Source organism: Chrysemys picta, chromosome 2 (genome assembly GCF_011386835.1).
Source record: "Chrysemys picta bellii isolate R12L10 chromosome 2, ASM1138683v2, whole genome shotgun sequence".
Classification (NCBI taxonomy): Eukaryota; Metazoa; Chordata; order Testudines; family Emydidae; genus Chrysemys; species Chrysemys picta.
The window spans coordinates 75,572,853-75,600,766 of NC_088792.1; the positions used below are offsets into that span (position 1 = coordinate 75,572,853).

General features: G+C 44.4%; 1 long non-coding RNA gene across 1 annotated transcript; it reads right to left on the reverse strand.

Moving 5' to 3' along the window:
• Positions 1–5,419: 5,419 nt before the first annotated feature.
• On the reverse strand, positions 5,420–27,914 carry LOC135981355 (uncharacterized). Its single transcript, XR_010598342.1, has 3 exons — positions 26,541–27,914; positions 10,642–10,738; positions 5,420–5,668 (listed from the first exon to the last, which is right to left on the reverse strand). It is a non-coding gene; the product is annotated as an uncharacterized LOC135981355 (long non-coding RNA).

Here is a 27,914-nt window from a genome sequence, read left to right on the forward strand (position 1 = left end):
GTGGTTTGAGCATTGGCCTGCTAAACCCAGGGTTGTGAGTTCAATCTTGCAGGGGGCCATTTAGGGTTCTAGGGCAAACAACCCCCCCCCCCCAAAAAAAAACCAAAAACCTGTCAGGGACAGTATTTGGTCCTGCTAGTGAAGGCAGGGGACTGGACTCAATGACCTTTCAAGGTCCCTTCCAGCTCTATGAGATAGGTATATCTCCATAAATATGTACTTATTTCAGTTTAAATTGTTCTAAGCTCTTCCTTGACTGCTCTTTTGCTTTTGTATTATAAAAGGTCTTATTTTTCAAGTGTTTTAAATGGCTATAGTTATGCACTTAAAATGTTGTGTTTAACCTTTTAAATACCCAGAGACATCTTTTGTATCCAACAAAGGAACACTTGTCTGCACCTATGACTGTACTCTAAATATCACCACCGATTAGGAAGCATGAGGGTCTATATTACCAGACATGTCCCTGGCAGCACTGGGTCATTGGACTCAAAGGGTTAACTGATGGCATTTAATGTACTTATCTGGGTAAAGAGTTTCAAGGCTGGAAAATACTTCCCCTCGTATTACCACTTGGTCAATTAGCAACCTTTAGGCAACAAATATATGTGCATATTCTGTTGTTATCCTGTCAGCATTCCTTACTCATTCACCAGTAATAGAGTCCTGTGACTAAAACCTTTTTTGGCCAGGGTAGCTGAAAGACCAGTGTCTGATTCCTCACAGAAACTCTCCTATAGGCAATAAAACAGCAGTTACATCGCAACTGCTCAAATGGCAAATGTGAAGTGACTGCTCTAGTATAAGATGCTGTCTGAAAAAAAAGATGGGGGTAGCTCATTTGACAGAGCTGTTCACACTTTCTCTGCACAGCTGGGAGACATTAGCTTGATTTCCCAAGATTGGTGTGTTTTCCAGCACAGTGAGTTAAAAAAAACCGAACAGCCTCCAAGATAAACTGGGGTTCTACCATATATGTTTCGAAGCTCAGTCACCAAGAGCCACTCTTAAACTCATGGAAAGCTGGATGTTTTTCTGAGGTCAATAGTTCAATTAAAGTAAACCAAGAAAAAAGAAGAAATACAAAACCCTCCCCAACCTTTTGTAGCCCACCTTTCCCATAAAGTTGCCCTCACCAGCTCAAAATTATAGGCATGATTTTAAAGAGACTGGGCCAAATTCATCCCTAGTGTCATTCCACTGAAATCAACGAAGACACACACAGAATGAAAAGGCTTTTTATATTCAAAGGGGTGGGAGAGAAGCTAGTTACAATAACCTACTTTACTGGAATTGGAAATCAAGGGAGATTTGTGGGATAGCGGTCATTATTTAAAAAGAGGTGTCTCAAGGTAAACTTCTAAGTTTGTCTGCAGACACGTAAGTAAGTGGTCTGATTTTCAAAAGTACTGAGCAACCAGCAGCTACCATTTACTTCAGTAGAGGCTGTTGGGTGGTCAGCACTTCTGAAAATCAGGTAATTTATTTAGGTGCCTAAATATTGATTTATGACCCTAACCCTAGGCATCCATTTTTTGAAAATCTTGGCCAAAAAGGTTTAAAGGAAGGATGCATTTTACTAACCTTCATCCTCCCAAACTAGTGATGATCCTTATTAAACTAAAATAAACTAAAGGAAATTATGGATTTTTCAGGTAGTATCAGAGGTATTTAAACAGGGTAATCTCTATTTCAGGACATTCACTGGGCTTATTATATTCATTTATAACATCTCAGTCTCCTTCAAAGAAGGTGGAAAGGAGAGAGGGCTTCTGGTTGGAGAGGTTGGTGGACTTATGATCTGGATAATGTTGCTCTGGGCTTGGGAAGTTGTGGGATGTATTTTTCTTTAAGATTTATGGATGTAGCCCTTATTTGGGCTTCTTGTGTATAGCCTGAAAGTCTATGATTTATTTATAGGCTATATTTTTCCCAGCTCTTATCTGTTTGCACTGCAGTTACTCATTAATACAGTAACAGTCTAATATTTGATGATGAGTGGATACAATTGCAGTTGAAAAAGTCTTTCCAGAAATATTTTGACTTGTTAGTTGTTTATCTGACCGTGATGCTCACTTTTAATTCTAACTAGACAAGCTGTCCCCTGATTTATGCTATGCTATGATTTACTACTGTCTGGGCTTTTTTTCTCTAAAGGCATCTTTACCACTTGGCTGCTATAAAAGTATGGTTATGCATGAGGCCTGAGGTTCTTTTGAAATGATGTGCTGGATTCTATTCAGATTTTATTTATTTAAAACTTTGGCTCAGCAAGAGAATCTCAAGAGATATAACACCTCACTTCCTTGATGGGCCTAGAGGAGGGCAGGCAATCCACACACAGTAAATATCATTTACACTATTTTAACACATTCATATCGTTCTTCACTCTCAAAAAAACCTTATTGATATCTTCTTTAATAATTTCCAAATAGATGAAAACCATCAAAATGCTCTGATGATTTGATAAACCAGGAAGAACTGAATTTAATGCCTATTTACGTATGTAGCAAGATCTTCATTTTTAAATAATTGTTCTCAGACTATTATAAAAAACGGATAGACTTAAGTATATGATATATAAATTGGTCTTTTAAATTACTGATTACCCCAGTCCTTCCAGGAGCAGTTTGTAGGCATTAACATCAGTGGGGCTGTGCATGCAGGAGTCCACTGTACAGAGCTCGTTGGATGATTAAGGCCTAGTACAGTGCCATCATAGATGTCCAGATATGGGAGTAGTATACTCTGGCTCTCAGGCCGGTAGAAGCTTAAGGGTATGTCTACACTCAGAAATTAGGTTGAATTTATAGAAGTAGATTTTTTAGGAAGCAATTTGATACAGTCGATTGTGTGTGTCCCCACTAAGCGCATTAAGTCAGTGGAGTGCATCCACAGTACTCTGGCTAGCGTCAACTTTTGGAGCGTTGCACTGTGGGTAGCTATCCCACAGTTCCCGCAGTCTCTGCCGCCCATTGGAATTCTGGGTTAAGCTACCAATGCCTGATGGGGCAAAAACACGGGTGGTTTTGGGTACATGTAGTCAGTCACCCCTCCCTCCATGAAAGCAACGGCAGACAATCGTTTTGCACCTTTTTTCCATGCGTTCGCCATACTGCTTTCAGCAGACGGTGCAGTAGGACTGCTAACCGTCGTCATCAAATGAGTACTTCCGCTGTAACTCTGCTCTCCTGGTGTCATGAATCCACCTCACAGGTCCTCTATATGACCGTCATCATGCACCGCTTCCACTGCAACTCTGCTCTCCTGACCTTGTCTCGCCATACCACAGCAAGTGTGCAGCCCACTCAGCTCAGCTAACGGACACCGCCACTGTTGTGTCCTGGTGCTGCTGGCAGCAGACGGTGCAATAGGTCTGTGAAACTGGTCTTCCAACCACCACTTCCGCTGCCACTCTGCTCTCCTGCTCTTGTCTCGATCGATAGCGAATTTCTCCATGTTGGCTGTCACGGGCTCCCGCTTCTGCTGCAACTCTGCTCTCCTGCTCTCATGAATCCACCTCGCAGGTCCTCTCGTCGTTCTCTATAAATATCTATTCTCGTGACATCTCTCTATAAATATCTATTCTCGTGGCATCCGTCATCAGCCACCGCTTCCGCTGCAACTCTGCTCTCCTGCTCAGATCACCACGGCAGTTATGAGCATTGTAAACACCTTGCGCATTATCCTGCAGTATGTTCAGAACCAGAACCTGCAAAAGCAGGTGTGGAGGCGATGGCAGCGTGGTGACAAGAGTGATGAGGACATGGACACAGACTTCTCTCAAAGTACGGGCCCCAGCAATGTGGACATCCTGGTGGCAATGGGGCAGGCTCATGCTGTGAAACACCAATTCTGGGCCCGGGAAACAAGCACAGACTGGTGGGACCGCATAGTGTTGCAGGTGTGGGATGATTGCCAGTGGATGCGAAACTTTGGCATGCGTAAGGGCACTTTCATGGAACTTGCCCTGAAGCGCCAGAATACCAAGATGAGAGCAGCCCTCACAGTTGAGAAGCGAGTGGCGATAGCCCTGTGGAAGCTTGCAATGCCAGACAGCCCTCGGTCAGTTGGGAATCAATTTGGAGTGGGCAAATCTACTGTGGGGGCTGCTGTGATCCAAGTAGCCAACGCAATCACTGAGCTGCTGCTATCAAGAGTAGTGACTCTGGGAAATGTGAAGGTCATAGTGGATGGCTTTGCTGCAATGGGATTCCCTAACTGTGGTGGGGCGATAGACAGAACGCATATCCCTATCTTGGGACCGGACCACCTTGGCAGCCAGTACATAAACCGAAAGGGGTACTTTTCAATGGTGCTGCAAGCACAGGTGGATCACAAGGGACATTTCACCAACATCAACATGGGATGGCCAGGAAAGGTACATGACGCTCGCATCTTCAGGAACTCTGGTCTGTCTGAACAGCTGCAGCAAGGGACTTACTTTCCAGACCAGAAAATAACCACTGGGGATGTTGAAATGCCTATAGTTATCCTTGGAGACCCGTAATGCCATGGCTCATGAAGCATACACAGGCACCCTGGACAGTAGTCAGGAACTGTTCAACTATAGGCTAATCAAGTGCAGAATGGTGGTAGAATGTGCATTTGGATGTTTAAAAGCGCGCTGATGCAGTTTACTGACTCAGTTAGACCTCAGCGAAACCAATATTCCCATTGTTATTACTGCTTGCTGTGTGCTCCACAATATCTGTGAGAGTAAGGGGGAGATGTTTATGGCGGGGTGGGAGGTTGAGGCAAATTGCCTGGCCATTGGTTATGCGGAGCCAGACACCAGGGCAATTAGAAGAGCACAGCAGGGCGTGCTGCGCATCAGAGAAGCTTTGAAAACCAGTTTCATGACTGGCCAGGCTACGGTGTGAAAGTTTTGTTTGTTTCTCCTTGATGAAAACCCACCCCCTTGGTTCACTCTACTTCCCTGTAACCCAACCGACCTCCCCCCTTCAATCACCACTTGCAGAGGCAATAAAGTCATTGTCGTTTCAAATTCATGCATTCTTTATTAATTCGTCACACAAATAGGGGGATAACTGCCAAGGTAGCCTGGGAGGGGTCGGGGATGAGGGAAGCACCAGGTGGGGTGCGGGAGGAGGGAAGGACAAGGCCACACTGCACTTCAAAACTTATTGAGTGCCAGCTTTCTGTTGCTTGGGCAGTCCTCTGGAGTGGAGTGGTTGGGTGCCCGGAGGCCCCCACCCCCCGCGTTCTTGGGCATCTGGGTGAGGAGGCTATGGAACTTGGGGAGGAGAGTGGTCGGTTACACAGGGGCTGCAGTGGCGGCCTGTGCTCCTTCTGGCTTTCCTGCAGCTCAACCATATGCCGGAGCATATCAGTTTGATCCTCCAGTAGCCTCAGCATTGCATCCTGCCTCCTCTCATCACGCTGCCGCCACCTATCATCTTGCTCCCACCACCTCTCCTCTTGCTTACGCCACCTGTCCTCTCGCACGTCCCTCCTGTCCTCGCGTTCATTTTGTGCTTTCCTGTACTCTGACATTGTCTGCCTCCAGGCCTTTTGCTGAGCTCTTTCAGTGCGTGAGAATTGCATGAGCTCAGAGAACATTTCATCGCAAGTGTGTTTTTTTCGCCTTCTTATCTGCACTAGCCTCTGGGACGGAGATGATAGGGGAGCGTTGAAACATTTGCAGCTGTGGGAGGAAAAAAAGGGAGAGTAGTATTTAAAAAGACACATTTTAGAGAACAGTGGGTAGACTCTTTCACGGTGAGCCACGCTGTTAATATTACATAGGACATGTGCTTTCGGTACAAGGTCGCATTTTGCCTCTTGTATTGAGGGCCTGCCGGTTTGGTGTGAGAGACACACGCAGGGCCGGGCAACAGAATTTGGCTTGCAGGCAGCCATGGTAAGCCACAGTCTTTTGGCTTCTTTAACCTTCATAACATGTGGGAATGAATGTCCCCTTAATAAAATTCCCCTATTTCAACCAGGTGACCATGAATGATATCACTCTCCTGAGGATAACACAGAGAGATAAAGAACGGATGTTGCTTGAATGCATCCCAGTAGCTTTACTAGCTGCGAATGCATCCCAAGTCTTCAGGGAAAATTAATCATTAAACACTCTTGCTTTTAAACCATGTTTTATATTTACAAAGGTACACTCACCAGAGGTGCCTTCTCCACCTTCAAGGTCCGGGAGCCCGCCTTGGGAGGGTTGGGAGGGTACTGTCTACAGGGTGATAAACAGTTCCTGGCTGTCGGGGAAATGGTTTCTCCGCTTGCCTGCTGTGCACTACCCTCCTCCTCCTCATCTTCCTCATCCCCAAAATCCTCATCCCTGTTGCGTGAGACTCCCCCCTTGCAGGAATCCACGAACGGGGGGGGTAGTGGTGGGGGCACCCCCTAGAATTGCATGCAGCTCAGGTCTGACCCGGAGCGGCAGTCTGCCTCTTTGTTTTTTTGATAGGCTTGCCTGAGCTCCTTAAGTTTCACGCGGCACTGCTGCGAGTCCCTGTTATAGCCTCTGTCCTTCATGCCCTTGGAGATTTTTGCAAATACTTTGGCATTTAGTCTTTTGGAATGGAGTTCTGATAGCACAGATTCATCTCCCCATACAGCGATCAGATCCAGTACCTCCTGTTCGGTCCACGCTGGAGCTCTTTTGCGATTCTGGGACTCCATGGTCACCTGTGCTGATGAGCTCTGCACGGTCACCTGTGCTGATCAGCTTGCCACACTGGCCAAACAGGAAATGAAATTCAAAAGTTCGCGGGGCTTTTCCTGTCTACCTGGTCAGTGCATCTGAGTTGAGAGTGCTGTCCAGAGCGGTCACAATGGAGCACTCTGGGACAGCTCCCGGAGGCCAATACTGTCGAATTGCATCCACACTACCCCAAATTTGACCCGGTGATGTCGATTTCAGCGCTAATCCCCTCGTTGGGGAGGAGTACAGAAATCGATTTTACGAGCCCTTTAAGTCGACAAAAATTGCTTCGTCGTGTGGACGGGTGCAGGGTTAAATCGATCTAACGCTGCTAAATTTGACCTAAACTCGTAGTGTAGACCAGGGCTAAGTTGAAGGAAGGAGTAACAAGGGCAGGGGCTGTAACATGAGGAAAACATCACATCTGGCCAGTCTTCTGATGACACTTTCTAAGTCTAGTCCAAAGTAAGTTTCTGATTCAGTAGAGTACTTAGATATGTGCCTCATCTGAAGCACACGAATAGTCCCATTGAAACCAAGCATTACTGAAGTCCCTCTATAGATCCACTGAAACCAGGGGAACTACTCATGTTTTTAAAGTTAACTATGAAAAGCAACAAATAAATATATGTGTAAGCCTCTCTCTCTCTCTCTTAATGGAGATACCCCATTGCAAACATTTGCAATCAACAATATTACACAGATTTGGGACACACGATGGAGGATTTTAACTTCTATGTAAAATGTTGGCAGCTTGTGGCAGACCGGTATTATTACATTAGATTAATTAATTTTAGATACTGTGTAATACTTCTGCTCCCAGATATTTCATGCAGTTTAAAGAGGAAATATTTTCCTTGGGTACACTGGCTGAAAATTCAAAAGATAAGTCACTCTCAGTCTGAACAAACAACAACAACACTAACCACTGTAATAATAAAATATCACAGATTTTTAAAGAGTTTCCCATCCTAAGGTAAAATCCTGGTGTCACTGCAGTGCTTCAATGGGGCTAAGATTTCACCCCTTGTGGATCTTTATTATACTCATAATATTAAAACACTAGTATTATAAATAATAGCATACTGTCACATACATTGGAACAGTTTTCGTATTAATATGTTTCAGCTATGTGCAATTGTTTTCTTTCAGGAATTATAGGTCAGATTGTGCTCTCATATATACCAGTATAAATCTGAAGTAATAAGTAAATTGGACAAATAAACTGACTTTTCATTGAATTCTATGGTGGTGTATGTAAGAGTGATGTAGCTGATGACTTGGCCAAATCAGAAGATCGAAACCCTCAGGTTGGAATGACAACAATTGAGGATAAGGTTGTGAAGGCTAGGACTATGACAGAGTTTAAGAGAGAACTGGATAAATTCATGGTGGTTAAGTCCATTAGTGGCTATTAGCCAAGACGGGTAAGGAATGGGGTCCCTAGCCTCTGTCTGTCAGAGGAGGGAGATGGATGGCAGGGGAGAGATCACTTGATCATTGCCTGTTAGGTTCACTCCCTCTGGGGCACCTGGCATTGGCCACTGTCGGTAGACAGGATACTGGGCTAGATGGACCTTTGGTCTGACCCGGTACGGCCTTTCTTATGTTCTTATATTGACACCCTATCAAGGAAAATATTAGCTGAAATAAATGGTCAAAAGATGAAACAGCCTTTGATTGATATCAAAGCATCTCAGAAAATAATATCCGCTATTGTGAGAATATGAATGGGGCACACTGCAGGAATTAAAATCAACAGAGATAAGACCAAGATATAGCCACTCTGCAAGATGTGTCAGGAGCAGGCTTTAACACTTCCCCATGCTTTTGAATGTAATATTGTAAGGAAAGGGAAGCTTTTCAGATTGGACACCTTGTATCAAGCTCTTGCAGAGGCCCAAGTACGAATTGCCGAATTCATTCTTGAACTCCATGGCCTGATATGATTATCATGAGACAAGAAAACAACAACGTAAATCTGGCATAGTTCCAGTGAAGCCACTGGAGCTAATTAGGATTTGCACTGTTATAATAGTAGCAAATGGAGTCCTGTTTGCTGATTTTAACACTTAAAAATTAAAATAGTTATATATCATAAGTACTGGGATAAATTCTCCCTTCACTTACATTTGTGCCATGTTTTAACTGTGGTCATAAACAAACAATAAAACTGAGATTGCATGTGAAAAAAAGAAAATATCAAGGTAATGTGTGTGTGTGTGTGTGAGTGAGAGAGAGAGAGAGAGAGAGCTCACAAATAATGAACAGTATAATGTAAAACATCATCATATAAAACAAATGGGAATTCATAGGATTTTAACAAAGAGAGTGCTGACCTTTTAATCCCACTACATGTTCAAATATCCATCATATGACTTATTCTTATGGCTAGTCTCATTTTCCAAGTCAATATGGTTGCGCCAGTGCAACAGAGATGAATGTGACCCACCCTTTGTACAGAGCCACATTCTGCCACCCTAACATTGGTTTCAATTGGATTATTTGGGTATTGAGAAGGCAGAATTATGACCAAGTGAGTTGTTTGCATACTGCACAACATAGATTACAGCAATCAAAAAGAAAAAAAGGGGGGGGGGAGAGGAGGAATCAAAAATTGTTTCAACAGAAACAGGGAGGAAAAAAGGACACACATTTTTGGAGAAAAGTAATTCAATTTTTTTCAACCAGTATAAATAGATATAGATACACCTACACACACACACACACACACTACCCTCAGTAAATTTGCATAGCCTCACAGCCTTCACTGGATGTCAGCAAGGGCATACTTTGGCCAACAATGTCATATTTCAAATTAAATACATTTAATTGATTCCCATTTACATCCATTTGGGCGTAGAGTAATTGATACTTCAAATGTCCTATTTTATTTTTCCAGCTTTCAAGTAATTTTTATAGCGTATACAAAGTTAATTTATTTTTAACAAATTTTGTTTGTTAGACATGTCTTTGAAGCTTATCACCTGGGGGAAAGGGTTGGTCAACAACAGAAAATTACAAATAAGTACGGCAATTACTTTAGGAGAAAATAGAAGCTGACTAGATTCATCTACTGAATACGTTACTCAAGTTCTTTAGAAACAGATATGCACATATGTATAGGAAAAAAACATTCAATAAACAGTCAATAGGAGATGCAGGTTTTTAAACATTTCAAGTACTTATTTAAAACCAGCCTTTGTTTTATTGAGAAACTCTGCAGTGAACAGTGATACCAAGTTAGTGACAATGGTGTCAGCAGGAAGTAAGTTTAAAAATGAAATGACAATGAAAAACCCTCTCTCCCAATCAATATGGCTGATAATTCAGGCCTATATTTTTTTCGTATTGACTGAAAGCTCTGAGCATGCTGACCTGGGTCTGAACCCAGTGCTCTGCAAACTAAACATATCATTTACTCTGAGCGCTAATTGGTTCATGGACTTACGCATGGAGAGATTAAACATCTTGCAATGCTCAGTCATAGCAGGATAAGACCACAAGAAGACATTTACAGTAATAGAGGAGGAAGACTACACGAGAACAAGAGTGAAATAGTGTGTGTCTCCTGGAGGCACAAAGGATGAGATAGACTGAGTAAGCAAGAACTACTTTCCCAGCTCTGCTATGGAGAAGCATAGTCTTTGTATCCCACATGCCTGTGACAAAAACATGCTCCATTTTGGAATTTGTTATGTGGAATACAGACCACAGTATAAATTCAGAGAGAAAGAGAGAGAGTGAGAGATCATCTCCGCTTGCCAAATGCTTTGATGCTTGCCATACTTTCCCAATTTTTCTTTCATTTCACATTAATTTAAAGATACATAGGTCTTTTAAAACAATTGTAAAGCACACACAGTATTTGCAACTGTTTGAATTTTTAACAGCAAAATTTTACCATACTCCTAAATTCTTGCAGTTTTAGCACGATGCTTAAAAGTTGTTCTTACCTCACCTAGCTCCTTTGCTAGATTTCATAATTAAGGACCAGATTCTGCCACTCTTGCTCCTGTTGAGTAGTACCTTCCTCCATGAACACAGTTCCTCCTGTTAAAATAGATACATTTGATTAATCCTGTGGAACTTATATATTGAATTATTTTTTTCCTGAGAAAATATTACTCAGAGTTCCACAATAATGGGAATTGCAATTTGCACAATTAAACCATTCAGGTATTTCATTCTACTTGTTGAAGTGTTTGCAGTCATGGTGCAGGCTGCTTTGTTTGAAGGTACACATCCACAATTGGTCAATTCAGTTCATAGCTAGGTATGCTTCTGGATTCCTCATGGCAGTAAGCTCTCATACAGCACTATCCGTGAGTAATGCTTTCTATCATCTCAGGTTAGCTAGGAGACTCCATCCCATTCTGATGAACAATGACCTGGCTTCAGTTATTCATGTCTTTATTACCTCTGGCTGGTTTATAGCAATGCAATATACCTAGGCATGAAGTCTTCAACACTTAAGGAACTCCAACTAGTACATAATACTGCAGCATGTCTCTTCAGTAACGCTGGCTACTGTAAGCCGTACCGGGTTTACAATGGCGCCAATGGCCCCAGCACCAGGACTGTGGCCCCGACCCCCACTCTGCCTCTACTCCGCCCCAAAGCCCTGCCTCCACTCAGCCTCTTTTCTCTAAGGCCCTACCACTCGCTCTTCTCCACTAGGGTTACCTTACGTCCGGATTTTCCCAGACATGTCCGGCTTTTTGGTCCTCAAATCCCCATCCAGGAGGAAATTCCAAAAAGCCGGGCATGTCCGGGAAAATAGGGAGGGGTTGTGGGGCTTAGATACAGGCTGGAGCCGCTGGGGCCGGAGCCGGAGCCGCTGGGGCCGGCGGTGCTCGGCCAGGGCCGGGCCAGAGCTGCTCGGCCGAAACCGGGGCCTGAGCTGAGCCGGGCCGGAGCCGCTGGGACTGGGGTTGGGGGTGCTCGGCCGCCGGCCGGCACCGCTCGGCTGAGGCCAGTGCCCCGGGGCCCGAGCTGAGCTGGAGTCGCCGGGGCCGGGGCCACCAGGGCCGGGGCAGGCCGGGCCGGAGCCGCTCGGCCGGAACCAGGGCGCGAGCCGAGCTGAGCTGGAGTCGCCGGGGCCAGAGCCGCTCGGCCGGGGGGGCCAGACTGGGCTGCGCCTCCTCATGCCCCCCCGCCACTGCCACCGCCCCAGCCCCTGCCCCAGCTTACCTGCTGCCTGCCGGTTTCAGGCTTCCCGCGAATATTTGATTCGCAGGAAGCAGGGGAGGGGGAGGAGCAGGGGGCGGATCATTGGGGGAGGGGACGGAGTTGGGGCGGGGACTTTGGGGAAGGGGCGGAGTTGGGGTGGGGCTGGGTCAGGGAAGGGGCAGAGTTGGGGCAGGGCCGGGGCCCCGTGGAGTGTCCTCTTTTTGTTTTTTTAAAATATTGTAACCCTATTCTCCACCTTCTCCCTCTCATGTGAGTGGCAGGTGGGGCCTTGTGGGGGAAGAGGCCGATAGGGGACATGGCATTGGAGGAGGGTGCAGGTGGGGTGGGGCCACAGTCTGGGCACTGGGGCCCACAAAAGATTAATACGCCCCTGACTGTGAGCACATCAAACCTGTCCTCCGCTCCCTACACTGACTTTGAATCAAGTTCAGAATCTTGGTTCTGATCTTCAAGGCACTCAAACAGCCTGGATTCAAGGTATCTAAAAATTTAATAAAGCTCCAGGTCAACTACTTTGCTCTTCTGGCACAATGGGACTTTCTACCATAAAGCTAAAGTTAGTCTGTGCAGGAGATGGATCTGTCTCAGGGATCAGCCTAAAACTGTGGAATGAAGTCCAGTATCTAAGGAACAAAGGACCACCACAAACCTCACCATCTTCTGCTCTAAGTGCAAGGTGCGTTTCTTTGACCTTGCCTTCTCTAACAAATATGTACACAGACATGTTAATTATATACATAAAACATTCCACTGCACACATTTCGTTCCCTGGGGACTTAGGGACAGAACAAACATGTGACAGATGTTAGTCACATTGCTTAATGCCCCACTGGAAGGTGCTCAGATACTGTGATGATGAGCGCAGTACAAAAACCTCAGCAGAACAGAACAGAATATAGTACTTCAGTATAGATTTTCACTATGAATGAGCTGGAAGTGGGTTAATACTGTGTAAGATGAAGACAGAGGAAAAGATAAATTCAAACCCTCAGTGTTGTGCACAGTAGAGAATAGATTAACGTAAAGCACAGTCAGTTACTGAAATAGAAAGTGGTGATAGTTCCTGTAATACTTGTGAACTTTTCACATAACCATTAAAAGCAATACAATGCAATTGAGCATTGGCCTGCTAAACCCAGGGTGGTGAGTTCAATCCTTGAGGAGGCCACTTAGGGATCTGGGGCAAAATCAGTACTTGGTCCTGTTAGTGAAGGCAGGGGGCTGGACTCAATGACCTTTTGGGGTCCCTTCCAGTTCTAGGAGATAGGTATATCTCCATAACATACACTGCATTTGAAAAAGAGGTGAAGCACTTTAGAAATGTAAAAAAAAAATAAAATCAGCAGTAATGATGAGTTTTCCCAATTTACATTTAAAAATGAAAGAGGAATGTCAACCTGGAGAAGATTCTGCAAAGGTGGAGCCTAATTAGAAAAAGCTACAAAACTGAGGCAATAAGGAGGAAGTTATTAGTGTCACCCCATGGATTCCAAGGACTCTTACTAAAAGAACAGACTATGTAAACTTTAAGCAGGTCTCCTGAAAGCAACACTGAATGTGAAAAGACACAGTTTAGGGTACTCCAGACAGAAGTACCAATGAAAGCAGAAACTGTAAAACATGCAGATTATGCACAGACATGACTTCAGGTTGGTAATCACACTTCATGTGTATTCTAAGAACTATGATACCTACCCTAATCCTTTGCCTTGTTAATCTAACCGGATTGTTTCTTGTGTATTGAGTGGATTGGAATGCTGACTACATTAAAAATGAAACAGTCCTCAGAGAATTTCATTTTGATATGATCTGTTGGATTGCATAACCCCTAAAATAGGAGCACCACTCAGGCAGGGACTGGGAGTATTTCAGAGGAGGCCTGCACAGCCCCTGATGGGAGGGATCATCTTGCATTACTTTGCAGTGCGGTCGGCTGAACTAAGCAGAGGCACTGATGGGTTCTGATGTGAGTTCCATGCAGCCCTCAATAGACAAAGATCACAGCAATGTGAACCCTTGAAGAGCGTGTGGGGAAAATATTAAGTCCTCTGAGTATTAGTGGTGATAGAAGGAATTGGGTTATTGGTAAGGTGGGTATCTTAATATTCGGAAACCTCACACCTCAGGAGGAGTGAGGCTAGCACCCAAACTGACAGAGTAGGAATGTTAAAGATTTCCCACTGGCTTAACCACTTCCAGCGTTGTGGTGTTAAAAATATCTCACAACTCTGCTGGCAGCCATTTCAGATTGTCTCTGGCTGTGAGAAAGGCAACTTTTCTAATAAGGTATCGGGTAGAAAAAGAACCACCAACACATCACAACAACAAACAGTTGGTAAAACCATATCAGGAAATTAACCAATTAATTTTTATAAAGGGGTTGGGGATTGTGTGAGTAAAGAGTTTTTCCAAATTCTGCAGTTAGCCGTCTGGTTGGAGAGAAGCTCTTCCAAAAGAGGGAAAAGGGTGTGAAAAATGAAAACACATTAACAGCAGCTTAAAACCACAATGGGCTCATTTTGTTATTGAATGAGAAGGAAAGTTCTAAGATTTCTGGCTTTTTGAGATTCACTACAGTGTAATCAGTAGTGTAGCATTTCATGGCATTGTGTTAGCTTTGTGCAGAGGACAGCTTAAGACAAGGAAATTTGTTTTATATATTTCACTACTTTTTGTAGCAATTCTACGAGACCAGATTTTATCCTTATCCCAGCTCTTTCTTCATTGTTATTTTTAAACATGGTGTTGCTGTCTAAAGTCAGTGGACAACTATTTAAGTTCATTACACCAAACCTACCTCTCTGAACTAGCATACACATCTAAGCTAAAATAACTACCAGTATCTGTGTAATTTGATATGCTGACACATTTTTGTTTTGTATCTCAGCTATGTCTCATCTTACCAACTCATTGCCATAGGCTACAAACAAATCTCACTCCCGGATATGTCATACATAATTAAAACATGGAAAATTTCAGAAAAGAAAGCTCTCCATAGCCATTGGACAGGCCATTGCTTCCTATCCTACTCTGTTTTGTAATGTTGATGTGAATTGTGTTATCCCAAAAGTAGCTGCATTTCAGTGACAGCTGAAATGTTTCTTGTACCTAAAAGGTGAGATTTCCAAACTATTAGACAAGCAAATATTAATGTGAAATGCAGTTGAATTTGCTTGGCTAAATTGCAAATATATTTAGTCAGGTGGATGTGCAATTGACAATTACCCACCTACACCATCAATTGAACAAGTATTTGCAGTAAATACATACTCATTTAAAGTATATATGCATCCGAAGAAGTGGGCTGTAGTCCACGAAAGCTTATGCTCTAATAAATTTGTTAGTCTCTAAGGTGCCACAAGTACTCCTGTTCTTTTTGCGGATACAGACTAACACGGCTGCTATTCTGAAATACTCATTTAAAGCATTCAAATGCATGCACTTTTTTGCAAATTTGTTCATGGAACAGTCTGAAAATCTGTCTCATTTCTGTAAATCACTAGGCAGGGATGGCACAATATACACCTAAGATACTTTATTGTTATTATTAATTTAATGCTTCTATTTTCATAAGAGCTAGGTCAGATGGAGTCATCAACCAAACCTAAGTTGGAGAAAACAGCCTCTCAGAATAACACCTTCTGTTCATCAGCATTGTGTTTAATATATGGGGCTACGGGCTACTCTTGCAAGTGAGATTAACACACATACTTGACTATTTTCAGAATTGGGCCCATAGTTTGCTTGAACACCATTAGAGCTCCACCTTGCATTGGGGTGTGATGTTGCAGGAATCAGTGTCTCTAGCACCACCTGCAAGTAGTCTGTGTCTGTGTGCAATTCAGCCCTGCAGCGGAGATGTGTTTCAGGCCATATCTATACTATGGGGAATAGAATGTCATAGCTACAGTGCCATAGACATATCACTGTAAACCTGTAGTGTCAACACAGACTACAGCAATGGAAAGGGTTTTTCTATTGCTGTAGGAACTCCATCTTTCCAAGCAACAGTAGCTGGGAAGATGGAAGTATTATTATGTTGATCTAGCTACATCTACAACAGGGATTAGGTCAGCATAGTTATCAGGGCCGGCTCCAGGCACCAGCTGAGCAAGCTGGTGCTTGGGGCGGCATTCTGCTCAATCCTAGGGTGGCATGGCCGCTTTATTTATTTATTTATTTATTTATTTATTCCGCTCCGGCCGCCCTGTAGGGGGTGGCGGCGCGGAGAACCAGAGCGCCTTGCAGGGCAGTCCTCTTCCTTCCCTCCCCGCTGACCGGAGCGGAGCCCTCGCGGCAGGCGGCAGTGCAGCGGGAGGGGCCGTGTGGCAGCGCCCCGCTGTAGCCCTGGCTGCCCCCTTCTCTCTCTCTCCCGCCCGCTCTCTCCCCCTCCCCAGCCGGTCCCCCTGCACCCGTGCTCTGGCCGCGCCGCAAGTTTTTTTTTTTTTTGCTTTGCTTTGCCGTTCTGGCCGCCCCGGTTTTTTTGTTTTTGCTTGGGGCGGCCAAAAAGCCAGAGCCGGCCCTGATAGTTATGGCACTCAGGGGTGTGGATTTTTCACTCCCCTTAGGGTACATCTACACTACAGGGGGGAGTCGATTTAAGATACGCAAATTCAGCTACGTGAATAGCGTAGCTGAATTCGACGTATCGCAGCCGACTTACCCCGCTGTGAGGACGGCGGCAAAATCGACTTCTGCGGCTTTCTGTCAACGGCGCTTACTCCCACCTCCGCTGGTGGAGTAAGAGCGTCGATTCGGGGATCGATTGTCGCGTCCCAACGGGACGCGATAAATCGATCCCCAAGAGGTCGATTTCTACCCGCCGATTCAGGCGGGTAGTGTAGACCTAGCCTTAGAGCCACAGCTATGTCAATTTAAGATGTAAGTGAAGGCCAGGCCTAGAGTCCAACCTCTTTCAGGGCAACAAAAGCTCAAAACTAGTAATCAGAGTCTCTCAACAAATCTACCCTTCTCTGAGCTCTGTCTTTAATCTCCTTCATCGGCTACTCTGGAGTCTTCTTCCCCCCGCCCCTCCCGTTGAGCACTAGCCCCTCAGCATGAGTCTGTCTGAGGTGTCTGCTCTCTTTCACACTCTAGCTCAGGCTCCTCTGCTTCCTATGGTTCTCCCTTTCAGCCTGGACTCTCCTGCCCTTTCATGAGGTCAAGGTGTCCATTAAGTTATCCCCTTATGCCTCGCTGTCCGGCCCTTCCGGCTGAGAAGCACCTGATTAAGTACCTCTTTTGCACCAGTGCTGTAATTAGGTAATTAACCCTTTTCCAACCTGTGATAGGTTTTCATTCCATCACAGGCCCACTGCCCCTTCCTCCTCCACTTAACTAATGGTTAAAACAGGGGTGGCCAACCTGAGCCTGAGAAGGAGCCAGAATTTACCAATGTACATTGCCAAAGAGCCACAGTAATACATCAGCAGCCCCCCATCAACTCCCCCTGCTCCCAGTGCCTTCCGCCCACCAGCAGCCCCGCCAATCAGCGCCTCCCCCTCCTGTCCCACACCTCCCAATCAGCTGTTTTGTAGCGTGCAGGAGGCTGGGGGGAGGGAAGGGGAGCAACAAGGGCATGGCAGACTCAGGGGAGGGTGGGAAGGGGTGTAGAGGGAGCAGGACCTGTGGCACAGCCAGGGGTTGAGCAGTGAGCACCCCCTGGCACATTGGAAAGTTATACGTACCTACAGTTGGAAAGTTGGTGTCTGTAGCTCCAGCCCCGGAGTCGATGCCTATACAAGGAGCCGCATATTAACGTCTGAAGAGACGCATGTGGTTCTGGAGCCACAGGTTGGCCACCCCTGGGTTAAAAGATCAGGACCTAGAGATACTGTAGAACTACTAACGATGGACCTTGCAGCAGCTGGTACTACGTGTGCCTATCTAATACCAATGCAAAAATAATTTTCCATCCAGCAGTGGAGAAGAGAATCTGATTCAAAAGCATGGGGAGAGGGGTGAAAATTATGATTCAAGCTCAAGCACTGAGTCTGTTACACAGGTCGATTATAATTAATGCTAACAACATGGAAAAGTCTCCCTCTCTCTTTGTGAAGTAACTGTTGGTGACCACCTCCTTCTACTACAAGGATAAATCTGTCTACTTGCTGGCTAGTTAGAAAATAAGCTCAATTGTTTCCCAGTTGCTACCTCTCATGTGTGTTGGGAGATAAATCCATTAGAGAGATCTCAGAATAATTTTTTCTGCTCCCTTCTCTTTTGTTTTTGTTTCTTCATTTTTGTTACCTTACTGATACTTTACCTCTGGTTCTGAACACTGATGAAACAAAGCTTATTGAAATCCCTTGGCACCATTCGAAGAGTCTGAATTCAGGAAGTGAAAACCCAGTTCATACTTTGAGCACCAGCTAGGTAAAGTTATCTAACTAGCTGCAGCTATCTTGCAGGTGACAATGTGTGCTACACAGTTTAGATTATTTTTAATAAGTGAAACTGGATTTGCCAGTGCAGTGGACTCATCGTTGAACAAACCTAGGGAGAGTGAAGCCTGAGACAGAAGTTCAGCATTTCCAAGAGACACTCCCAGCAATGGTAACAAGGAGTCTGGTGGCACCTTAAAGACTAACAGATTTATTTGGGCATAAGCTTTTGTGGGTAAAAACCTCACTTCTTCAGATGCATAGAGTGAAAGTTACAGATGCAGGCATTATATACTGACACATGGAGAGCAGGGAGTTACTTTGCAAGTGGAGAACCAGTGTTGACAGGGCCAATTCAATCAGGGTGGATGTAGTCCACTCCCAATAATAGATGAGGAGGTGTCAATTCCAGGAGAGGAAAAGCTGCTTCTGTAATTGAGCCAGCCACTCCCAGTCCCTATTCAAGCCCAGATTAATGGTGTTAAATTTGAAAATGAATTTTAGTTCTGCTGTTTCTCTTTGAAGTCTGTTTCTGAAGTTTTTTTGTTCAATGATAATGACTTAAATCTGTAATAGAATGACCAGGGAGATTGAAGTGTTCACTAATTGGCTTTTGTATGTTACCATTCCTGATGTCCGATTTGTGTCCATTTATTCTTTTGCGGAGGGACTGTCCGGTTTGGCCAATGTACATGGCAGAGGGGCATTGCTGGCACATGATGGCATATATAACATTAGTAGATGTGCAGGTGAATGAGCCCTTGATGGTGTGGCTGATGTGGTTGGGTCCTCTGATGGTGTCGCCAGAGTAGATATGGGGACAGAGTAGGCAACGAGGTTTGCTACAGGGATTGGTTCCTGGGTTTGTGTTTCTGTGGTGTGGTGTGTAGTTGCTGGTGAGTATTTGCTTCAGGTTGGGGGGTTATCTGTAAGCGAGGACTGGCCTGCCTCCCAAGGTCTGTGAGAGTGAGGGATCATTTTCCAGGATAGGTTGTAGATCGTGGATAATGCGCTGGAGAGGTTTTAGATAGGGGCTGTATGTGATGGCCAGTGGTGTTCTGTTATTGTCCTTGTTGGGCCTGTCCTGTAGTAGGTGATTTCTGGGTACCCGTCTTGATCTGTCAATCTGTTTCCTCACTTCCCCAGGTGGGTATTGTAGTTTTAAGAATGCTTGATAACGATCTTGTAGGTGTTTGTCTCTGTCTGAGGGGTTGGAGCAAATTCGGTTGTATCTTAGGGCTTGGCTGTAGACAGTGGATCGTGTGATGTGTCTTGGATGGAAGCTGGAGGCATGTAGGTACGTATAGCGGTCAGTAGATTTCCGGTATAGAGTGGTGTTTATGTGACCATCACTTATTTGCACTGTAGTGTCCAGGAAGTGGATCTCTTGTGTGGACTGGTCCAGGCTGAGGTTGATGGTGGGGTGGAAATTGTTGAAGTCCAGGTGGAATTCTTCAAGGGTCTCCTTTCCGTGGGTCCATATGATGAAGATGTCATCAATGTAGCACAAGTAGATGAGGGGCACTAGGGGACGAGAGCTAAGGAAACGTTGTTCTAAGTCAGCCATAAAAATGTTGGCATACTGTGGGGCCATGCGGGTACCCATAGCAGTGCCACTGAAGGTATAAGTTGTCCCCAAATCTGAAGTGGTTGTGGGTGAGGACAAAGTCACAAAGCTCAGCCACCAGGCGTGCTGTGGCCTCATCAGGGATACTGTTCCTGACAGCTTGTAGTCCATCCTCATGTGGAATATTGGTGTAAAGTGCTTCTACATCCATGGTGGCCAGGATGGTGTTTTCAGGAAGAACACCAATGCATTGTAGTTTCCTCAGGAAGTCGGTGGTGACTCGAAGATAGCTGGGAGTGCTGGTAGCGTAGGGTCTGAGGAGAGAGTCCAAATAGCCAGATAATACTGCTGTAAGAATGCCAATGCCTGAGATGATGGAGCGTCCAGGGTTTCCGGGTTTATGGATCTTGGGTAGCAGATAGAATACCCCTGGTCGGGGTTCTGGGGGTGTGTCCATGTAGATTTGTTCCCGTACTGTAGCTGGGAATTTCTTGAGAAGATGGTGTAGTTTCTTTTGGTATTCCTCAGTGGGATCAGAGGATAGTGGCCTGTAGAATGTGGTCTTGGAGAGTTGCCTGGCAGCCTCCTGTTCATAATCTGACCTGTTCATTATGACTACAGCACCTCCTTTGTCAGCCCCTTTGATAAGGTCAGAGTTGTTTCTGAGGCTGTGGATGGCATTGCGTTCCGTACGGCTGAGGTTATGGGACAAGTGATGTTGTTTGTCCACAATTTCAGCCTGTGCACGTCTGCGGAAGCACTCTATGTAGAGGTGTAGTCTGTCATTTCAACCGTCAGGAGGAGTCCACGCAGAGTTCTTCTTCTTGTAGTGTTGGTAGGAGGGTTTCTGTGGGTCAGTGCTCTGTTCAGTGGTGCGTTGAAAATATTCCTTGAGTCAGAGATGATGAAAGTAGGCTTCCAGATCACTGCAGAACTGTATCGTGTTCGTGGGGATGGTGGGACAGAAAGAGTCCCTGAGATAGGACAGACTCTTCTGCTGGGCTGTGTGTGTGGTTGGAAAGATTGACAATGTTGTTAGATGAGTTGAGGGTACCACTGTTGTAGCCCCCTGTGGCAGGTAGGAGTTTAGATAGCTTACTGTCCTTTTTCCTCTGTAGAGAAGTGAAGTGTGCATTGTAAATGGCTTGTCTCATTTTTGTAAAGTCCAGCCACGTGGAAGTTTGTGTGGAAGGTTGGTATTGTATGAGAGTCTCCAGTTTTGAGAGCTCATTCTTGATCTTCTTCTGTACAGGATGCTGATCAGGTGGTTCCTCAGTTTCTTTGAGAGTGTGTAGCACAGTCTCTCACCATAGTCAGTGTAGTATGTTGATTGCAATGGATTTTTTACCTTCAGTCCATTTGGTATGATGTCCATCTGTTTGCATTTGGAGAGGAAGATGATGTCTGTCTGTATCTGTGCAAGTGCAGCAATGGTGGAAGCTGATAGTGCTTCTCTGGATTCTGTATTAGACAGCAGAACACCAGCCGATAGACCAAAAGAAGCCTAGTCTCCAACAAGAGACCTTAAAGGAAACTGATTCCAGTTAGAAGGAAAAGGAGAAGCACTATCTAAGGTGTTCACACAGTGTCTCTGCTGTCCACACACAGTTAGAAATCACATTCTATCTCTGCGTTTTGTCTTCTTTGGGTGAAATTCCAAATAAATACGCAAAGGTAGCCGAATTTTAATAGTACAGAATATTAATGCCATTGTTTCACTGGAAAAAGGTAGTCAATTTCTAACTGTTTTGGGAATTCTCTTCTATGGTCGACATAGGGAAGGGCTTTACTGGAAGTGCCTCCCAAGCTCAGCAGGGCTGTAGCCACACTATACAGTGGCAACCTATTCTTTTTTTTTGTGCAAAATGTTACTGTCTTAGATAAATTGCTAAACTGGGGAAAGAATTAAAATAGTCATTTAATTATACAATCTCAATAGAATTTTTAATTTAAAAAAATTAAATGAAAAATTAAGCAAAAAAGAAAAAAAAGCCCATTCTTCAAAATCAGAGCAAAGTTAGTAATTCTTGACTTGCATTTATTCCAGTCCAAGTTCAAATAAAACCCAAGCAGAAACAATTGGATGTTTCTATAACTATCACTCATTTTCATTTATTTTTACAGAAACAAATTATCAGAGTCCAGGATGAAAATGATCATTGGACTGATTGTTCTTTTTTAGCTTACAACAGAAACAGCAAATAAGTTAAACAGTCTTGAGAACCAAGTTTATCAGTTTCCTCCATTAATACAGTTTCACTTTCCACATCAGAATGGATTCTCACCCCTTAGTGACAGCAGGTATCTGAGCTGAAATCATAGAATCATAGAAGATTAAGGTTGGAAGAGACCTCATGAGGTCATCTAGTCCAACCCCCTGCTCAAAGACGGACCAACGCCAACTACATCATCTCAGCCAGGGCTTTGTCAAGTCGGACCTTAAAAAGTCACTCTAAAGATGGAGTGAATCATTATTCCTTTGATGTGTGCGTTAGCATGCTGCATTACACCAGGTAATGCCACCATGTCAGCTAAGATGAAGGAAGGGAACAAGACATGATGTGACAGAAAACATACTACAATGTAGCATAAAACGTAAAACACAGCTTGCAATGGGATACATCACAATTAAATACCCAGCTTTAACAAAGATGTAGCTGCTGAAAAAACATGTTTCAAATTGACTGAGGATTATATCAGTAACAGACTATGCTTGTATTTTAGAATTTTTTTACTGCATGACTCACAAGACAGCTTCTATCTGTACATAATGGTTGTGTTCCATATTATTGATTCACTAAAATATATCCCTGATTAAGAGACTATGCACTGGCAAAAGTAGAAAAGGGACTAGAATAATATAAAATGAATTATTTTTCTCTCAGCGAGGAGAAAAGGGATTGAAAAATGATTCCAGCACAGCCTCCTGTAATATTTGTCAATCTTTACTCCAAGAAATGTGACTAGGACAAAGAGCATATCATTTCAACAAAAGAAAAGTTGTAGTATACTTTGCACACTTTTTTTTTGCTAGCTTTGATTTAAGGCTGTCTGGCCAACGCAAAACATAAAAAGCAAAGGAATAAGCTTTTAATATATTTAACATGCCATCTATACTCTTCTCATCATTTCACTACTCAACCACCTCCTTTCCACTACCTACAGCACAGATATCTTCTCCCTCATCCTGAATAACCAACATGCAGCTAAATATAATACGCCAGTACACATACACATACCGTTCTCCACTGATGAGTGGGGAACAGAGCTGGTCATTAAGCTTCTAGGAATACAAAATTATCATGAAAAATGGAAACTGCATTTTTCACAGAAAACAGAAGTAGCTAATAGAGCTGAGCAGTTTCATTTGCGAATCTTGGCAAAACTTGATTAGGTTATGATGGATAAGGGAGATAACAGTGTTTATAGTTTTAAAAGTTCAAAAAGTGTCCTATGGCCAAAATGTTCTTAGAGTTTAGGTAAGTGTGCAAAGTCTGTGCAGACTGTGATTGTTTAGCTAGAGAAACTCAAAGATATGTGAGGAAAATGGGCAACAAATCAAAAAAGGAGTATTTTTACACGTTTTCTCTGCTAGAGTTGGTAAATATTTTTCTTAAGTTACAAAGAAAATTCAGTCAGCATCTGATGAGTTATTGTGCCAAATTTGGAGACAAACTCAATTATTAAATGGGGATTATAATCCTGCTTTAGTTGTAAAACTCAACACAGCTTCAAGGAGTTATGAATTCAGTGTTCCCTCTAATTTTTCCCATGCATGTGCGGAATGAATTTTGTTATGTGCACCAATATGGAGGTGACGTGTCACATCACCTCCATATTGGTGGACATAAAAAAATTCATGTGGTGGGGTGGGGCCAAGGGATTTGGAGTGTGGGAGGGGGGCTTAAGGCTGGGGCAGAGAATTGGGGTATGGGGTGGGTGGGTGAGGGCTCCAGGGTGGGGCTGGGAATGAGGGCTCAGGGCTGGGGCAGATGGTTAGGGTACAAGGGGGGTGAGGGTTCTGGCTGGGGGTGCAGGCTCTGGGGCAGGGCCAGGGATGAGGGGTTTAGGGTTCAGGCTGCCCGGGGGCTATGGTGGGGAGAGAGGACTCCCCCCCAACTCTCTCTCCCTGCTGCAGCACCTGGGCTGGGGTGCGGGGAGAGGCACCTCTCCCCCGGCTGCGGCAGATCCCTCCTGGGGCTGGCGGGGAGGGGTGCCTCTCCCCAGTGCAGCAAGTCCATGTGGGGGGAGAGGCATCTCTCCCCCCACAGCCCTGAACTCCTGCACGGGGCTTAATAGGCAGCTGCGCAGCTTAGAGGGAACTTAGGTTACAACTGATGCCTCATTAATATTGTATGTATTACATTGAGCAAAAAAAACTGTCTGACTCACAGGAAAGGCAGATTGTGTAACATCAAGCCAAACCTGAGTTAGATAGGTATGATAGAGATTACTCTAACCCTTGCTGCAACTGGAGATGATTTCAACTGTGTCCAGCGATTGTCAATAAAATAAAATGCACTTAAAATCAGTAAAATGCTTATAAATCAGAAGCTAGGAACTGTAGAAAATTGATAAAGGAAGCAAAAGGAAACAAGTAGAAATAACGTAAGAATGGCCATACTGGGTCAGACTAAAGGTCCATCTAGCCCACTATCCTGTCTTCCAACAATGGCCAATGCCAGGTGCTTCAGAGGGAATGAACAGAACAAGTAATCATCAAGTGATCCATCCCCTGTTGCCCTTCCCAGCTTCTGGCAAACAGAGGCTAGGGACACCATCCCTGCCCATCCTGGCTAATAGCCATTGATGGACCTATCCTCCATGAATTTATCTAGTTACAGTGAGGGTAATTAACCAGTGGGATAATTTACCAAAGGTTGTAGTGGATTCTCCATCACTGCCAATTTTTAAATCAAGATTGGATTCTTTTTTAAAGAAAGATATGCTGTAGTTCAAGCAGGAATTATTTTGGGGAAGTTATATGGCTTCTGTTATACAAGAGGTCAGATTAGACGATCACAGGTCCATTCTGGCCTTGGAATCTTTGAAAATGTCAGCGCTGATGGCCCAGCCTGAGAAAACCAGTGATATTTTTGAAAACCACCAATGACCTTAATCCTCCAAATTCACTGATTGTACAGTTAAAGAACGAAGAATTATTGTAGAGTGTGATGGAGTGTCCATGCCACACAGGAGTAGAACTGGTAAACGGAGGCCAGATGGGCTAATTAACCTAGCAGATTGGAGGCTAGAAAGAAAGGCCTACTTAGAGGCACAGGGTCACCTGTACAGGAATTGGCAGGGCCTGTATAAGGTCAGGTAGCTGGCTACAGATAAGGGTGGCTGTTGCTGAAATAGGAAAGTCACTCCCTGGGAACGGGGAGGAGTGTTTAAGGGCTGCTGCTGGGAAAGGCTGCAAGGAGGTAGGCTGCAGTCATTCCCTGTGTGGAGGGAGTTGGACACTGGCAAACCCAGAGAGGTTGGGGGACAGTGATATAGGAAGAAGCCCACAGAAACAGCAGCAAGGCGTAGGACTGCACAGGGACTATGGCTGCTTGTTATAGGGTCCCTGAGCTGGAGTGTAGCAGGCGGGCCTGGGTTCCCCTACCAGCCACTGGAGAATGGCAAAAGGCATTGGAGACACCAGACATACAGCAGTCCCTGGAAGGGGAGGACTTTAGTGACCTGGCTGGAGAGCCAAGCCATGAAGAGGAAACTGCAGATCTGGGAGTGAGCGGGGCTGCAGAGTCAGAAAGGTTGGGGAAAGACATCACTAGAGGGAGAGTGTAAGCTGGCAGTACTAATCCCCAGGATGACCAGCAGGAGGTGCTGCAAGCGGTGAGTACACCCTGAGACATAGAGAAGAAACAACTGAATTACTTGGAAGAGCTATATTAAGCCATTCAGTGTTGTGGTACCATATTGGGTCATCTTAGCGACGATAAAGGTGGAAAATCTTGTAGTCAGTGAGATAAAAGGGACAAGGAAACTAGAGTAGTGGCTGCAGACCAAGCATGGAGACAGTTATGAAAAATTAGTGCCAAGAGACTACTCTCCTGTGTGTGGGACACCTGTGGACGAATCTTCCAACACAATGAAAGCTGCTGGCTAGTTGGCAGTCAAGCTGAAACATCTGAGCACTAGATGTGTGTATTTTGCTGGTCCATCTGCAGTATGCATCATATGCCAGCTTCTTTACTTAAGGTGAATAGAAAAGAAGCTAAGTGTACACTACATTTAGGAAACATGTTTTCAAAGAGATATACTGAGCATTTTGTTACTTGTCTTATTCCAGCCAAAATGAACTGCATCCTAGATAGAGTCAAATTATGGCAGGGAGATTTAAAAATCTATGAAAGATCATACAGTCTCATGTAAGGGAAGAAGAGGTCTTCAAAGTACCATACATATGAATTAGCAGTCAGTAGTAAATTACATGTCCATTACAGCCTGCTGGATTATCTGCCAGTTTGATATTCCTACCTTGCCTAGCTCTAAAATCAGGATACATACAGTACTTTGTGGAAAAGGATCTCCATCTGATGTGGAAACAGTTACAGTAGAGAGTGGCTTAGAGCCATTTCTCTGAGTCCTCTGTTTTATTTTAATCAGACAATGATGCCAATATATCATACATAGAAAGGAAAAGCACCATTATTATACACAGCACTGATGATACACTGATTAAATTCACTTACACATGACATACCTCAAGAGAACAGGGATATTGAAAATTCACTGAATATGGCTAATTCTGGACATACACAGTAGCACTACAAAGATTCTTCATTAGTGAAATGATGTAGCTCGTGTATATCACAACCAGGTTGTGAGCAGCCAGACCTAGTAGTCAGAGTCACAGTCAGGAGTCAGCATACTAGCAGGATAGAAGCAGGAGACAAACTGTAGAAAAGAACCACAAGTCAGGCCAGGTCAGGATACCAGGGGGTCAGAGTCAGGAGACAACCAATTAGACTGGAGGGGCAGAGCCTCAAACTGAAGCTGGGCTTCATGGGTACTAGGTGAGCCAGCATCAGCAGGCTACCAAATAGAGAGCTGGAGTATGGCTGCTCCTATAAACCCTAAAGCTACATGCTTGAGACCTGTGGGTCATGACAATGTAGTTCTTAATACCATTCACTACCTTCTTTTGTCCAGCTCCAGAGAGCAGGTCAGGCAAATACATAAAGCATCATATATTTCTCATAGGCCTTTGATGTTATTTTATTGTTGGTTGTTGTTTGTTTGCCTGCAATCAGTTGCAGTTACAACAGCAAAAGAAGCAGTAATAGCATCAAAGTTCCCCAAAGCTAATGGCTCATCTGGCTGACACAGTTAAGGACATCAGTTTCACAGCCAATAGTGCACAAGGGAATGCTGTACCCAGCATTAAGTCTGACCACCTTTGACTGCCCTAACCCAATGGTTCAGGTACCCATTGTGCAGTGTGGTAAACTATAGGTGATTTTTAGTGTGAAATCATACAACACTCAAACCCACAACCTTGATTATTATAATCAAACACTTTAACCACTCAGCCACCACACCGCTAGCAAAAGCAGCACAAGCAGCAAAAATATTGTTAGGCAAGCAGCACCAAGTCCTGATGTTACACAGAGAGTTTCAAGTTCTTAGCATGTGAACATATTTTTAGACTTGGAAGACATGCTGTTGATATTACTTTTTGGTTATTCAAGATTCTATGTAGGAGGAGCTGTGTGAGGAGCAGGAGAGTTTGTTCTCTGCCTTGGTCTCTGATTAGTTCCTGAGGCAGAGTTTTTCTCTGGGAGTCCAACACTGGTGTTGAGCTGAGATTCCTGAAAGAAGGGATTGCCTTGCATGCTGTTTGAACACCTTGTTCCAGGACTGATGTATGTGTGTAAATAAAGCAAGTTACATTTAGAATATACCCAGACTCTACAACTTTGATTTCTCCTCCACTGGGATTACAGGGTTGCCAACTTTCTAATGGCACAAAACCGAACACCCTTGCCCTGCCTCTTCCCTAAGGCTTCACCCCCCACACACTCATTGCATCCCCCTTCCCTCTGTGCTCACTTTCCCCCACCGTCAGTAACTTGCT